At 39.3% G+C, this 14,096-nt stretch overlaps 1 long non-coding RNA gene across 1 annotated transcript; it reads left to right on the top strand.

The window, feature by feature from the left end:
* Positions 1-977: 977 nt before the first annotated feature.
* On the top strand, positions 978-1,920 carry LOC136355154 (uncharacterized). The gene is made up of 3 exons (XR_010739311.1): positions 978-1,075; positions 1,154-1,228; positions 1,864-1,920. It is a non-coding gene; the product is annotated as an uncharacterized lncRNA (long non-coding RNA).
* The last annotated feature ends 12,176 nt before the right edge of the window (positions 1,921-14,096 follow it).

The raw sequence follows: 14,096 nt of genomic DNA, 5'->3' as shown, positions 1-14,096 counted from the left end.
TTCATCAAAATATAATCTAGTGAGATATTATCGTAAAGATTTAATTATAACAAATACAACGGTATAATTGTATCATAGATTAGATAATTTATTTATGAGAAAAACCGTTTAAAGTTTGTTAAAAAAGTTAGATTTGTATGATGGAGAGGATAGAGACATTGCATATATGAAGCATGCAAGCAATGCATGCATGCATAGGCAGGGAATAGGGCATGTGGCATGCGAGTAATGAATAAGTAAGTAGCATAACGTATGGGGAGGGGATGATTTTTCTCTAAAAGTCGAGCGCCCGATTTATAGTTACCTCGTGATAGTTTTCATCGAATATTCCCTCTATATATATATATATATATATATATATATATATATATAGAGGGAATATTCGATGAAAACTATCACGAGGTAACTATAAATCGGGCGCTCGACTTTTAGAGAAAAATCATCCCCTCCCCATACGTTATGCTACTTACTTATATATATATGAAGGCTATTATGTACTCCCGGGAGTACATACTCCCTACCCTCATACCGTTGATTACCTTTGAGATTTGTACCTGATAACGGGTTAGCAGTGAAGGGGACGTGCGGTATCTACCCATTAGTGGATCGTGGATGGCATTTTGTTTTAAAAATTGAATTAATTGACTGCTCGTGTATAACTAATCCCTGAAGAATCGGTCTGTACGCAGGTAGTGGGCGGTGAGGAATGGTATTTAAATCATCAAACCACATACTGCTTCATTTGTTCAGGGCTGCAGGAACTTGGTTTGGACCTCCGTAGTCCAGCTCGAGGATACGCCGCCGCGCGGCGGTGCTGATTTAGGATGGATAAACAAGTGAAGAACCACAGACCTTCTGATGGTACGGATGGATCAAGGTATGTTGTTCTGTTTCAGTGATTTATTTCAGTATGTGCCGCTGGTTTTTTTTCTCTGAATTTCGCCGTGTGAACTTGAGCAATTCTAAATCATCAATTCAGGGAAATTCTTATGGACGAGCGCAACCCTACCATGGACATAGTAGATGGTATTAGTCAATCTGTCCATGATTCACAACCGGATGGTGGTCAGTCAAGGTTGGATCGTAGCTTCCGTGAATTTAAAACTCTGTAAATGGTAGCCAGATACTGACACATCTTGATTGTGTTATGAAGCCGTGTAGCAATGGAGGAGGACGTGCCGTCGCGGGTTGGCTCACATGATTCAGGGCATGGAATTCCAGAGACAAGGTATGTGCATGGCTAGGTGTCAGCTGAGCATTCACTTTAAAGCAGTATATACTACATAGAAATGTTCAGTATGTGTCACATGAGAAAGTTCAGTATATGCTATCTTCTAGGAAAGTTCAGTATGTATCACATAGAAAAGTTCAGTATGTGCTATATTGCAGAGGAGTTCAGTATGTTGCACAGAAAATTCAGAACATACTATATGCTGTCGTATAACAAAGTTCAGTACATAGCCTCCCATAGAAAAATTCAGTATATATGTGAAAAATTCAGTAAATACTGGTGCGTATCAAAGTTCATACTACGAATCACTATGGAAAGATTTAGTATACATGTGGAAAATGCAGTATATGCTATCGTCTAGAGAAATTCAGTACGTAACCCATAGAAAAATTCAGTACATACTATCATTCAACATAAATCAGAAAGAACCCCTCCATTTTAAAAAATGAGTATATACAATCATCTAACAAAGTTCAGAACAAAGCTCCCCATATTTTTTTGTTAGTAGTACAACATATATTTTTTTTTAAATTTGCAGTAAGTACTGATTATAAATTAGGTTGTTTTTTGTAAACTACATTTTCAGTTAGTAGTAGTATATGCTATTTTTAAATATAGTGTCTCCAATACAGAAATTTGGTCCCTTCACTGGATTGGACAGAAGGAAACCCATATGAAAAAGAAGGAGCTGGGATACCGATGGAAATGTTTGTATCAGCATGTTACGGATTTTTACGATTTTTTTTGAGCCAGGATATTGGTGGTATTTTCTGAAAACTGATTGTACATTTTCTTTTCAGAATGGTGGTAGATAATGTTGATAGCAGTGCTGTCATACCTCTTGAGTATGCTGATCCTCAAATTCTTACTCCGATGCTGGGACAAAGATTTAAGACTGAGAGGGATGCCTATAATTTTTATAATGTTTATGCTGTTAGTAAAGGATTTGGGATACGACTGGACAAAGATCGCAAGAATACTAAAAAGCAGAGAACAATGCGGCAAATATGTTGTTCTCACCAGGTACATACATTATGTAACAATATCTTAGTAGCAGAAATTTACCTAAATAAAGACTTGACGTACTATGTGTTAATTTCGAAATCTTTTATGCAGGGGAGGAACCCAAAAACCAAGAAGCCTTCCGTTCGAATTGGGTGCCCAGCAATGATGAAGATAAATAGGTCTGGAGCTGGTAGTGGCTGGTCAGTAACAAAGGTTGTTTCTGCGCACAACCATCCTATGAAAAAAAGTGTAGGAGTTACTAAGAATTATCAGTCGCACAATCAAATAGATGAGGGGACTCGTGGTATTATTGAAGAGATGGTAGACAGTAGTATGAGTCTTACAAATATGTATGGTATGTTGTCTAGGATGCATGGCGGACCTTCCATGGTTCCATTCACGAGAAAAGCTATGGATAGGCTAGCTTATGCAATTAGGCGGGATGAGAGCAGCGATGACATGCAAAAAACACTTGATGTCTTGAATGATTTGCAAAAAAGGAGCAAGAATTTCTTTTATAGTATACAAGTTGACGAGGCTTGCCGTGTGAAGAACATATTTTGGTCTCATGCTGTGTCCAGATTGAACTTTGAGCATTTTGGTGATGTCATCACATTTGATACTACCTACAAAACAAACAAGTATAATATGCCCTTTGCACCATTTGTTGGTGTAAGCAATCACTTTCAGAGCACCTTCTTTGGTTGTGCCCTGCTTAGAGAAGAGACTGAAGAATCATTTACATGGTTATTCAATACATTCAAAGAGTGCATAAATGGGAAGGTTCCTATTGGAATATTAACAGGTATGTGAGTATTTGGCCGAATTTATAATTTGGAATGAATTCGTTATCCTTTACTTATTTTAAGTATATGATGGGTTATTCATTGGATGCTTATTATTGTCCTTAATTTTGCAGACAATTGTCCTTCCATGGCAGCTGCCATTAGAACAGTATTTCCCAATACAATCCATCGTGTGTGCAAGTGGCATGTACTGAAGAAAGCAAAGGAATTTATGGGGAACATATACTCCAAGCGTCATACATTCAAGAAAGCATTTCATAAGGTTCTTACGCAGACACTAACAGAGGAGGAGTTTGTTGCGGCTTGGCACAAACTGATTAGAGATTATAATCTGGAAAAAAGTGTTTACTTGCGTCACATATGGGACATAAGGCGTAAATGGGCATTTGTATATTTTTCCCATAGGTTCTTTGCTGGGATGACTACTACACAGAGAAGTGAGTCTGCAAACCATGTGTTTAAGATGTTTGTGTCACCCTCTAGCTCTATGAATGGCTTTGTTAAGAGGTACGACCGGTTTTTCAATGAGAAGCTGCAAAAAGAGGACTCGGAGGAATTCCAAACCAGTAATGTAAGTATCCACTGTGATAGGTTTGTTGACCTCTTTTTATGGATATGTGTAATCAACATTTGGTGTCGCTTGGTGCAGGACAAGGTTGAAATTAAAACAAGGTCACCGATAGAGATTCACGCATCCCAAGTATATACTAGGGCTGTTTTCCAATTGTTCTCTGAGGAGTTAACCGATAGTCTATCTTACATGGTGAAACCTGGGGAGGACGAAAGCACTGTGCAAGTTGTACGGATGAACTCGCAAGAATCATTCCTTAGGAAGGAATATCAGGTGTCTTGTGATTTGGAAAGAGAGGAATTTTCATGCGTTTGCAAGATGTTTGAGCATAAGGGGATTCTGTGCAGCCACATCTTAAGGGTATTTGTTTCTTCTACTGTCTAAACATTTATTTTCATTGGGTTGTACTATATGTTCGGTAGTGTTTGGCTTTTTGAAGTAATGCATTGGTTTGTCCCTTTAGGTACTTGTTCAGTATGGTTTGTCAAGAATTCCAGAGAGGTATATACTGAAAAGATGGACGAAGGATGCTCGGGATACTATACCACCTCATCTACATGGGTACAAAGATGATGTCGATGCTTCACAATCGAGGAGTTACAGACATGTAATGCTGAATAGGAAGACTGTGGAGGTGGCTAAGATTGCTAACAAAGATGTGCAGACATTTAAGATGGCAATGAGAGTCATGAATAAGCTTTTGGAGGACATGAAAAATCAGTTATCTTTGGATGATGGTGACAATAGTAGAGAAGCTCCGAAGCGAGCAGCTAGGCATAAATCAAGGTCTACTGTATTGACTGAAGATGGAAACGAAGATGTTGGTGGAGGTGATGAGGACAGTGAGTATGACGTGCCAAGTGAGGACGAGGGTGGAAATTTGACTGCTGATATACTTCCACCGTTGAAAAAGAGAAGCAGAGGAAGACCTAAGGTGAATAGGTATAAATCGGGTGGTGAGGTTGCCAGCCTGAAAAGAAGAAAAGAAGTAGGGATTGAGAAGAACACAACCAATGAGTGTGAGTCCGTTGAAGAAGAAAACCAAGTCATTGATCATGAGGATGAAGTGCCCTTTCCTCGTAGGTTTTGCCACACATGCCACGAAGCTGGTCATAATTCGCGGACTTGCGGCCGGACATCTACGTACAAGAGAAAACTTTAGAATATGGTTCCCTGTAGTTTAGTTGGGACTCCTCTGATTGTTAGAAGTTGTTTTGTTTTAAGTACGTGAACAAATTTTTGAGAGGCGTGTGTTTTTTCATCCTATGAGCAATTTATTAAGATTATGTAACCTGTGGATTGGTCAGTATATTCGACCTTAAGTAAAGTATGCTTCTAGTAGTAAATTGTGTCTTTTTTGGGTAGTGTATTTGCACCGGTTAAAAATGGATGTCTGCTGTAATTAGTTTCATTTGGATGATGGTGCTTTCTCTATAAAGAGAGAAAGAGATATAGTATACTGGTATTTATGACGATCATTGTTTGCAAAAGGAGTGTGATTTGGTGTGGATATGAGTTGTTTTTTTTAGGTATGGAGATAGAAATTAGCTGTGCAATGTATTGAATCCTCCCGTTCACTGAAATGGACATAATGATCGATAGCAATTGACTCGTTATCACGCAGAGTCAATGACATAATTTACGCAGAGTCACCGCATATATTGAATCCTCCCGTTGAAAATGATAAATGGAAGTAAATGACATACTGTTATTGTTTGGCATAGTGAATAATTTCCATAGCACAGTTCGTGCAACTGTCATTGCAACCCAGACGATACTTTGTCCATGCATAGCAATGTTTTCATGATTCTGTCAAGATAGGACAGAAGTGTATTTCGAAAATTACATGAAAATGTTCTGGTAAAGCTAGAAGTAGAAAATTGCTAAACTAATTGTCTTTAATTTGTCGAAGACGGTCCACCACATATTCTGGTAGTATTGCCTCGTTATCACGCAGAGTCAAAAGGTGGATCAAAAATTGCCTCCGGAGGTAGTACGGGTCCTGCGAAAGTTAGAGTATTTTCTTTATAGCTTTATGAGGACATATTTATGGTGGAGTGTAGTGTGTGCGGATATGAAAGCATTATGTACCTCTGTAATAGGGTTCAGAAGACGACGACCATCGTAGTTCACCATAAAGTTGAATACGTAAAAGCCACAGTCATCCCTGTATGTTTTTGAGAAAGTAGTGTGAGTACAAGCTTTGGGTTGGTTGTATTTCGTTTGTTTTAGGAGTCACTCACCCGTTCTGCTGCTCTAGTATATTTTCAACTGTCTCAAAGTCCCAATTAAGTATGTCCATGTTCCACCCTGGAGATGCAAGACGCATGCATTCCATTACACACTGTGACACCATGATCTTTATCTTGTCATGCCTGGTGAAACGTGATTCCCCGAGTGGATCTTCTGTGTTTAGTGAATCAAGCACCGATAACTTCTTGCTCTCCATGTTAAATACGTACAGCACGTAATGATTGAATAGGTGAACAGGAATCAGTATCTGCAAAGTTTAGGTTTTTCAGTGGGACTACTTCTGTACTGTTGTTTACAAGAGTTTCTACAATCTACGAACTGCAAATTTGTACTCACCAGGTGGCTTTCTGAAACATCATATACTACCTCTGGGCCCGAGAAGTGTGCAAGTTGATGGCTAGCTTCCCAAAATTCCTCACCAGCTAGCGCGTACATCTGACAATACAGAAAGAATCATTGAATTTATATTTTTATTGATGAAAGAAATATATTGTTTATTGCATGCAATGTTACCCCAAAATCTTGGTTAATGAAATGCCTCCAACCAAGGTAGTTTGTGTTGTGAAATCTCTCAACTTCTTGTTGGAACATTATTCGAATTGCAAGGTTGAGAGAATCTGAATCCATTTGGCTCCCAATCTTTATAGTTTCTTGGATGTTTCGTAGCGTCAATGATATTCTGAAAGGATGGGAGCTTTGCAGCCATGTTTTTCTGAAATAAACCATGGATAAAAATGAATGTCAGATTTGGTGGGGTGAGATACTTAATTATTCTGGAAGAAGAATGATACTTACTCTAATGATGCATCGTCAGAAATAGACATTATATAGGAATACAGGTCGTCAGCAATCCTGGATTCCAGCCTCTCCGTTGAGCATTGCTTTGACATGAAAGGTGACATGAGCTTCCTGTTTGGTTTGACTACACGCTTTGACTTGTGCTTCAGCAAGTGAGATGGTGGGTTTTCAACAGTGTATTTGCGCTTCTTCTGCCCGTCGCTACCGAATTCTTCAATTAGCATAATGGAACATTGGTTAGTCATGCGAGTTCCCGACGTAGGCGATACTGAAGAATTTGGCCTTTTTTTCGAATCTGAAAACATTCGCATGATCAGGAGTAAACACATTGTTGGTTGGAATTTTTAATCTTTTGGTACACCAACCTGGAGCTCCATTAGATTTTGGAGGAGTACACTGCAAGCCTCCAATTTTGTGATCATATTGTTGGGTATCTGATACATGAAGAGCGTAAGAAAATTTGTTAGAGTGTCAAGTAGTACGAGTTTTATTTTTAAAATGGTGTATGTACTCAACGTTACCTGTTGGTTGATCCAATTGACTAGCATCTTTTGTAGCATGTGTGGAGTAGTTTGTGGGTGTGTGGTATCCCATGGCAGTTGTGTCTCCCCATGGATGGAGAGGCCCTTGTATATCCTCAATGGTATCAATAACTTTCGTTACTGCTGCCCTTATCGCTATCTTAACTGCCGCTGTAATATTAGTCTTGAAAGCTCTCTTGAATAGGTTAGATGCGTGAATAGCAGTTTGCATGGTGCTTATGTCGACGAAATCTGATATGGTAGGCAAAATCTCATCGATGCGGTCGAATCCATCCTGAACGTAAGATTTCAACTCCTCGTATGCCTGTTTTATGTTATCATATATACCACATGTTAGTTTAAAATCCCTTGATCATGTGAAAATTACAACTTAATGAAGAAACAATCAAGTAACATAGCATACGGATGGTTGACATACCTGTGACCCGACAGTTCCACGTACGTCTAACGAAGAGAAGTGTGATTCCAGGAATTTTATTAAATTTTTACCGCCATTAATGGCTCTAGATGGGATCTTCGAACCAGAGCATAAGTTTAGGGGAGATAGCTCTGGCACATGGGGGTTGTTTTCTCTTGGTTCCTTCATCAACTGAACAGCATGTATATCGGAAATTAGCTAAATTTTGCAGCCAGAAATAGGCATATTACAGCCAGGGTATCGTACATACCTGGAGTTTCCCATAACGAGGGAAGGGGAATCCTGGGTTATGTTTACTAACTACATCTTGTTGAATCATCCTAGCAATTTGATCATCCTCAAACTGAGAAATGTGACATGTTTTAACACATGTGATCCCAACCTTCCGGAACTGGAGATTTCTCAAATATTTTACCTGCAAAAATGATTCACAATGACAATATGTGTGTTGATTGTATGCTGCATTAACAAGTCAGTTTTAAATGCTAACCATTAGAAAGATGATACACCCGTTAATGGATAGTTGAGCCTTATTCGGAAAGCAGGTGGGCATTGATTCTGCTGCTTTCTTCACCTCATCTACAACGAATTGGGACCAGTTGTACTGTTTTATATTGTCAACATCAGAAACAGCCATAATATACCTAGGAGATATGAAGTTTGCGCAGGATTGCGGTGCCAAAAGCTTCGTTGTGACATAAAGCACAAAAGCCGCCATGAAAACCCTCTTTTCATCTATTGTCATGGGATAACCATACTGCTTCTTTAGGATTCTCTCTAAGAGTGATATTTTCAGGTGTGAAAAGTTTGGTATCTCAAATATTTCGCACAATATTTGTTTCTTCCCATCCAATTCATATTGAGAGCAAGGGATAATAGGTTGACCTGAGCATGGCAAGCCAAAAACTGCATTCACATCATTAGGACCGAATGGCAACTCCTGGTTGACATCTTTAACAATAGCGCATGATTTCGGATCAACTTTGCTCAGTAGCCATGCACCAAACTGCCTGTTTACCTTAGTAAGCTTGATATCCAAAAGTCCATCAAACCCAACTTCACCAATCAACTCCTTCTTCCTATCATCGAATTCTTTAATGATATTCACTACGCATTTGGGCTGACACCTGCAGTTGATACCAAAGGTAGTGTTGTCTTTCTTCTGTCTATTTAAAACTCTGCTTTGCCGATACCTGGATACCACCCGTGCAGCAGTCTTATTTAGGCTGCCCCTTGTGCCAGAAACCTTCAAAGCCTGCAGATAATTAGTTTTTCATTTCATAAATAGACAATACTACATGGACCAGTGTATTTAAAAATTCAACATATACTTCTGTTTTTTAAAAAAAACAGCATACACTCATATATGTATGGAAAGATGAAGTACAAAATACTACGTAGCAAATTCTACCTATGTGTACCCTCTTAATTAAAAAAAATCATGTGCACTGAAAGAAAAGTCAGTATATGCAAAGTTTAGAGAATATTACTGTATGTAAAAAATCAGCATATACCTCTCTATGTAAAAGTGCAATATATACTTCTTCGTAACAAGGTCCAGTATGTAAACCACTATGGAAAAGCCTCTGTATATATGTGGAAAAATGCAGTATATGCTATCTTCTAGAAAAGTTCAGTATGTACCACATACAAAATTCAGTACATACTATATGCTGTCGTATAACAAAGCTCAGTACAAAGCCTCCCATAGAAAAATTCAGTATATCTGTGAAAAATTCAGTAAATACTGGTGCGTATCAAAGTTCAGTCTATGAATCACTGTGGAAAGATTCAGTATAGATGTGGAAAATGCAGTATATGCTATCGTCCAACAAAGTAGAGAATAAAGCTCCCCACATAAAAATTCAGTATATACTATTGCCTAACAGAGAGTTCAGTAAGAACCCTGCCACACCAAAAATCAATACTTAATACCGTCTAGCAGATTCCAAAAAGTTTCCCTCCAAAGAAAAAATGAGTATATACCGTTGAAAATTCAGTACGTACTACCATCTACATTTTTCTTTATGGGGGTGGGGGCTAAAACAGCATTAACTTCATCCACCCAAAAAACCATCATATGCACTAAAAGGGGAAAAATTAGCATCTGAAACTGAGAGAGTACATGAACCGAACTACACCTAATCCCTCTCTACAGGCATACATGTATTCAATTTCAGGTGGCATACCTTGGACTGTGGTGACAAACTAATTTTCCTGTGACCCTGCGGCAAAGAAGAAAATTTTAGGCAACGTGTCTTGATCTTGCCGTACAAAAATAAACGAATACTAACCTGCTGCTTTGGATGAAATCCACTGCTATGGCCCATCGATTTTGCCATTGTTGCCCCGCTCCTGCATTCAGCCGACTCTAGATCGATTACTTCTGCTTCAGGAACACATGCTGTTGAGAGAGGATCCATCGCTGGAGGAAGGGGAGGAGTCATCACTGGAGGAAGGAACGAACTGCTATCTCTGTACCGCCGCCAGCCACACAGTCGCCGCTGAATCGCTGGTCCGTCGCCGCGCCGCCCCCCAAAACCCCAATTTTCGGGATAATCTGTTTGGCCTGTTGGGAGCAAACCCCAAATTACGGGATAAGCAGTCCGGTCTTTTAATTAGAAAAACTAATCGGATCCACCGAGCCAAACCCGTTATGATGAGGGAGGGAGTACATATCTGATCGATCAGATGAACGGTGGATGGGAGAGGGAGTACGTACTCCCTAGGAGTATAGAACCATTTTCCTATATATATATATATATATCTCATAATCCATATGATTGTTATGTAAGGTCGTTTTATGTAATCGGAATACTATCTAAATAATGAAAAGAAATACTGTAATTAATAACTTCCAGTCTCTACAATTGTCGGAGGGGTTGCAAATCTTATGTGATTTTTCTAGTGGTCAAGCCTACATAAATAATTGTAGTGTGTAATCGATTGTGGTGGGACATGCACAACCAAGCTAGAAAAGCAAATAATAATTCGTGCGTACGTGCACATGTTGATCGGGATATGCATGCTACGGTGTGAGATACACGTACGTGCTGATGACTCCTGCTAGGTAATAATAGTAATGTAAAAATACTCCATGCATAGGACACTGGAGCTAGCGAGTGCTATTTTTTTTAAAAAAAAATAACAATCATTTGACTATTCCTTTTTCTAGAAAAAAAATATTTGTGTAAATAGAGAGATCAGGCATGCTTAAAATACTTTTGATGACATATTTGGTAGTTCTCTTAATTAATTAAGTAATTGAATAAACTGTTGGTCAAAGTATATAAAAACAGAGCTTATATATATTAGCAATTAGCTAACATTAATACCCAGGCTGGACAAAATATCCAGTTTGGAACAATAACTAATCAAGTGTAGGCCACGACGGGTATTTATCATATATATTTAGTGGAAAGTGAGTATCTATAAGTTGCAAAAGAAAAAATATTAAATGTGGACAGCTTACTGAGATAGCTAGCAACATCAATCTCACCTATCTAATTAATATGCACTTTTGAGATATATATTACATCAATCGACTAAATCATTTCCCGTAGATTGTACTAGCTACTAATGGATTGGTAGTGGATACTGACCACTGAAGTAATACATACTCTACTTAGATATAATGTTGTTGTGTATCATGGTATAAATGATCCAGTGTATGCATGGTAATCGGTCGAGACTATCTAGATAATACATCCGTCGATAATTTTTTAAAAAATATTTATCAGATGCTTTATAGTATTTAACTGCATATGATAAATATTTTTAAAAATACTTATGAATAGTATGTAAATTTAAAAATCCCACGATAATGTGTTGTTTCCTTGTTAACAATCTTTTTTTGACAGATGTATAAAAAATATCAAATTGGCCACCTGGTTTAATGATGAACTACGTGGAATAAAAACCAATAATGGTTGATTGAATCATGATCTGTCCACAAAATAAAAACCTCATTTCTCATTCAAACACTACTACAAAAATTATCAACGGTATGTTAATACCAGTGGAGAAGCCGCATCAGTGTTGCACTAGTGCAAGTAAAAAAAAAAAAAGGAAGGCTGGCTCAAAGCATCGGAGCCAAGCGCCCCCTCCCTCTCCCTTCGCCCCCAAAATTAGCCTCATTGATGCCCCCTAATCCCCATCCACATTGTAGATCAACAAGAAGAACGCAAGAGCCTACATCAAGAATAACAACAAAGCGCATCAGATATCAATAACAAGCTAATCACATCACAAATCAAAATCTTCAGCCATTGCCAACCATAACTCATTCAACAGATCGGACTCACCGCCATCATCCTAGTAGAGATCCACCAACAATGTAATTGATCTCTCCCACTATTGTCATCTCCCTCAAGCCACTGTCGCCATCGATCGTCTCCTTTGAGCTGCTCTGCACCGGTTCCTAGGTGTGTTTTGGGGGGGGAGGGTGAGGGGGTGTTGGAGGGCTTCTCTTTGGCATGTATGTCGAGGAGAACATCAGCAACGGAGAGATCCACAGTGGTGAGATCAGAGGCGGCTGGATCCAACGGCCCCCAACCTCCAGGCAGCCATTTCCGACACTAGAACGGATACCCTCATCTCAATCGGGCGGTAAGCCCCATCTCAATCGGGCACAACGTCCGTCACAGGCTAGAAGTCACTGATGTGAAGAGTTATCTCCATCGGGCAAAAGCGCCGTCACAGATGAATCTATCTCAATCGGGCCCTAAGTAAAGACCGTCACCGATAGCTTTGACCCAGACGACCAGTCAAACTATAGCCCGTCACAGATGACCTATCTCAATAGGGCCACAACTAGCGCCCGTCACAGATGACTACTAACTTCAATCGGGCCTAAACTAGAGCCCGTCACAGATGATACTCATCTCAATCGGGCCTAAACTAGAGCCCGTCACAGATGACTGCTGACCTCAATCGGGCCTAAAATAGAGCCCGTCACAGATGACTACTGACCTCAATCGGGCCTAAACTAGAGCCCGTCACAGATGACTACTGACCTCACTCGGGCCTAGACTAGAGCCCGTCACAGATGACCGTCATCTCAATCGGGAATTTAGTTATGGCCCGTCACAGATGACTATAATCCAAAAAAAAAATTTTGTTTTTTGGCTAGCCTCAGGCCTTTGCTAGCCATGCTCGCTGCAAAAATGACAGAAACAAACACAGATATCCAATATCCCCATCTCCCCAGCATCACCCATTCATATACATATGCATTCACATACACAGACATCAACATATTTCACATAACCACACATTCACAGCCATCTCATATTTCACATCCATTTACATATTTTACATCCATTCAAATATTTATCATATTTCACCTGCAAAACCGAGTTAATTGGATCAAATATTTATTTAGCAAGTCTTAACATAAACATATGAAATATATACATAAATATAAGCATCACAGTTACATCATCACAGTTGCATAATAAGTGTTCATCATTGCCTAAACATAAAAGTTCAACATTGTTCATCATTTTAGTTTAAGCCTAAACATTCCTTTGGGGTTAATTATTTCGCGGAGGATGAAGCTGGCTATCTCCTCGTGAACCTCCTCAAAGCTGGTAGGCAGAGACTTGGTTATTGTGCCCTACATTGTCATAATTCCAGATTAGTTGATCGATCATATATAAGTACTAAAATGTAGTTAGTCTATCACAATAGAGACCACCGACCTCAAACTCAGCCAAAGTCTTCACCTTTTCTCTATACAGAAGGCGCATGTTGTGGCACACATAGAATCCGCACTGGTCACCTATTTGTTGCTTAACCGGGAAGTCTTTTTTGTGGATAAGGGTGTCATGTCCTGTCTTCCTGAGGCCTCCTCTTTGCACGTATTGGGCCCACGCTTCATATATCGCTAGTTGAATTGGGGTCAAATCATATGCGTTCTTATCAATTCTGGTCCACTTAGGTGTTATGACCAGAAGGATCCAATGGGCACCGCGGCATTAACATAGTGAAAGTTAATTAAGTACTGAAGGAATGTGTCATGCTGTTGTGTATATTTAGATAACACACTTACTGTTGATTATAGGCGCACATAATGTACTCCTTGTCTCGGCGGGACCACAAGGTGTTGTAGATGTAATTGACCATTTCTTGATGGTCATTCTGGAGATTTGTGACAGTGACCACTTGTGGATCAAGGAAGGCAATTTCCGGTGCATGCTTCTGACACCATTGCCAACTTAACCTACACACAGGATAAACGATCTTTTAAGTGAGTTAAACCGATTGTTATTACTAGATTGAGTTGGGCGACAATACTTACAAGGAGTAGCACTTAAGGAGGCTTGTGTCCATCGCTCGGAGCCTGTAGAGATCGAAAAGATCCTTGAAGTCGACCACGATATAATTTGTTGGACCAAGGAATGGCTTTCCATCATGCTCTCCAAGGATATCGGTAGCTTTATTCGGCTTCCTGGCGTTAGATTTCTCCATG

The sequence above is a fragment of the Oryza sativa genome, chromosome 2 (assembly GCF_034140825.1).
Source record: "Oryza sativa Japonica Group chromosome 2, ASM3414082v1".
Taxonomy (NCBI): domain Eukaryota; kingdom Viridiplantae; phylum Streptophyta; class Magnoliopsida; order Poales; family Poaceae; genus Oryza; species Oryza sativa.
The sequence above is the reverse complement of the archived record's forward strand: the minus strand, read 5'-3'. Positions and strand labels throughout refer to the sequence as shown.